Raw genomic sequence first — 2238 nt, forward strand, 5'->3', positions numbered from 1 at the left:
TTTACAGAACAAATAGTTTCTCATTAAACAGTTAGTACACATATTGCCTTATGACAATGATTAACAACTCCACAATATGTCAACACTGTCCCTTCTCAAGCTTGGTTTACCTATCACCAGCTTTCTTCTCCCCTCCTGCCTTCTAGTCCTTGTTCCTGGACTGCTGTGTCTCATTAGTCCCGTTTTGTTTTATGGGGCTGTCCAATTCCCGGCTGAACGGTGAACCTTGGGAGTGACTTCACTAATGAGCTAAAAGGGTGGCCGGGGGCCATGCTCTCAGGGTTTCTCCAGTCTCTGTTAGGCCAGTAAATCTGGTCTTTTTTGTGTGTGTTAGAATTTTGTTCTATATCCTTCTCCAGCTCTGTCCAGGACCCTCTGCTGTGACCCCAGTCAGAGCAGTCAGTGGTGGTAGCCAGGCACCATCTAGTTGTACTGAACTCAGTCTGGTGGAGGCCTTGGTAGCTGTGGTCCATTAGTCCTTTGGACTAATCTTTTCCTTGGATCCTGTTCTCTTCATTCTCTCTTGCTCCTGAAGGGGTGAGACCAGTGGAGTATCTTAGATGGCTGCTCTCCGGCTTTGAAGACCCGGACACTACTCACCAAGGTAGAATGTAGAACGTTGTCTTTATAAACTGTGTTATGCCAATTGAGATAGATGCTCCCTGAGACCATGGTCCCCACAGCCCTCTGCCCAGCAATTCAGTCCCTCAGGGAGTTTGGATGTGTCTATGCAGCTTCCATGACCTTTCCTTGTACAAGTTGTGCTTGCTTCACCAGTATTGTGTACTGTCTTACCCTTCACCAAAGTTACCACTAATCTACTGTATATTTAGTTCCCCCCCACCTCTCCCATCCCTCGTAACCAACAAAGATTATTTCTTTTTGTGTGTAAACTTTTTCATGGGTTTTTACAGTAGAGGTCTCATACAGTATTTGTCCTTTTGTGATTGACTTGTTTCTCTCAGCATAATGTCCTCCAGTTTGATCCATGTTATAAGATGCTTCACAGATTCACCATTGTTCTTTATCATCACATAATACTCCATTGTGTATATGTACCATAGTTCGTTTATCCACTCATCTGTTGATGGGCATCTAGGTTGTTTCCATGTTTTTGCTGTTGTGAACAACGTTGCAATGAACATGGGTGTGCATATGTCTATTTGTGTGTCAGCTCTTATTTCTCTAGGATATATTCCTAGGAGTGAGATTGCTGGATCATATGGTATTTCTATTTCTAGCTTTCTAAGGAAGCACCATATCATTTTCCAAAATGGTTGTATCATTATGCATTCCCACTAGCAGTGCATAAGAGTTCCAATCTCCCCGCAGCCTCTCCAACATTTCTTATTTCCAGTGTTTTTGATTTGTGCCAGTAATGCCGGAGTGAAATGGTATCTCATTGTGGTTTTAATTTGCATTTCTCTAATGGCTAGTGATCGCGAGCATTTCTTTATGTGTCTGTTGGCCTCTTGAATGTCTTCTTTGGTGAAGTGTCTGTTCATTTCGTTTGCCCATTTTTTAATTGAATTCTTTGTCTTTTTATTGTAGAGGTGTTGGATTATTTTGTAGATTTTAGAGATTAGACATTTGTCTTACTTGTAATGTCCAAAAATTTTTTCCCATTCTGTAGGTTCTCTTTTTACTCTTTTGATGAAGTCCTTTGATGAGCATAAGTGTTTGATTTTTAGAAGATCCCAGTTATCTAGCTTATCTTCTAGAGATTGTGTGTTGTTGGTGATGGTTTGTATCCTGTTAATATCTTGTATTAGGGCCTCTAGTGTTGAGCCTATTTTTTCTTCTATGAACTTTTTAGTTTTTGGCTTTATATTGAGGTCTTTGATCCATTTGGAATTAGTTTTTGTATATGGTGTGAGTTATGGGTCCTGTTTCATTTTTTTTGCAGATGGACATCCAGTTTTGCCAGCACCATTTGTTAAAAAGACTGTCTGTTCCATTTGATGAACTTTGGGTCCTTGTCAAAGATCAGGTGACCATAGGTTGATGGATTTACATTTGGGTTCTCAATTTTGTTCCACTGGTCAATGTATCTGTTGTTGTACCAGTACCAGGCTGTTTTGACTACCGTAACTGTATAGTAGGTTTTGAGGTCAGATGTGCGAGTCCTACTTTATTGTTCTTCTTCTATAGTGCTTTACTTATTCAGGGCTTCTTTCCTTTCCATATAAAGTTAATGATTAGTTTTTCCATCTCTTTGAAGAATGTTGTTGGTATTTG

Source organism: Trichechus manatus, unplaced genomic scaffold (genome assembly GCF_000243295.1).
Source record: "Trichechus manatus latirostris isolate Lorelei unplaced genomic scaffold, TriManLat1.0 scaffold00172, whole genome shotgun sequence".
Lineage (NCBI taxonomy): Eukaryota > Metazoa > Chordata > Mammalia > Sirenia > Trichechidae > Trichechus > Trichechus manatus.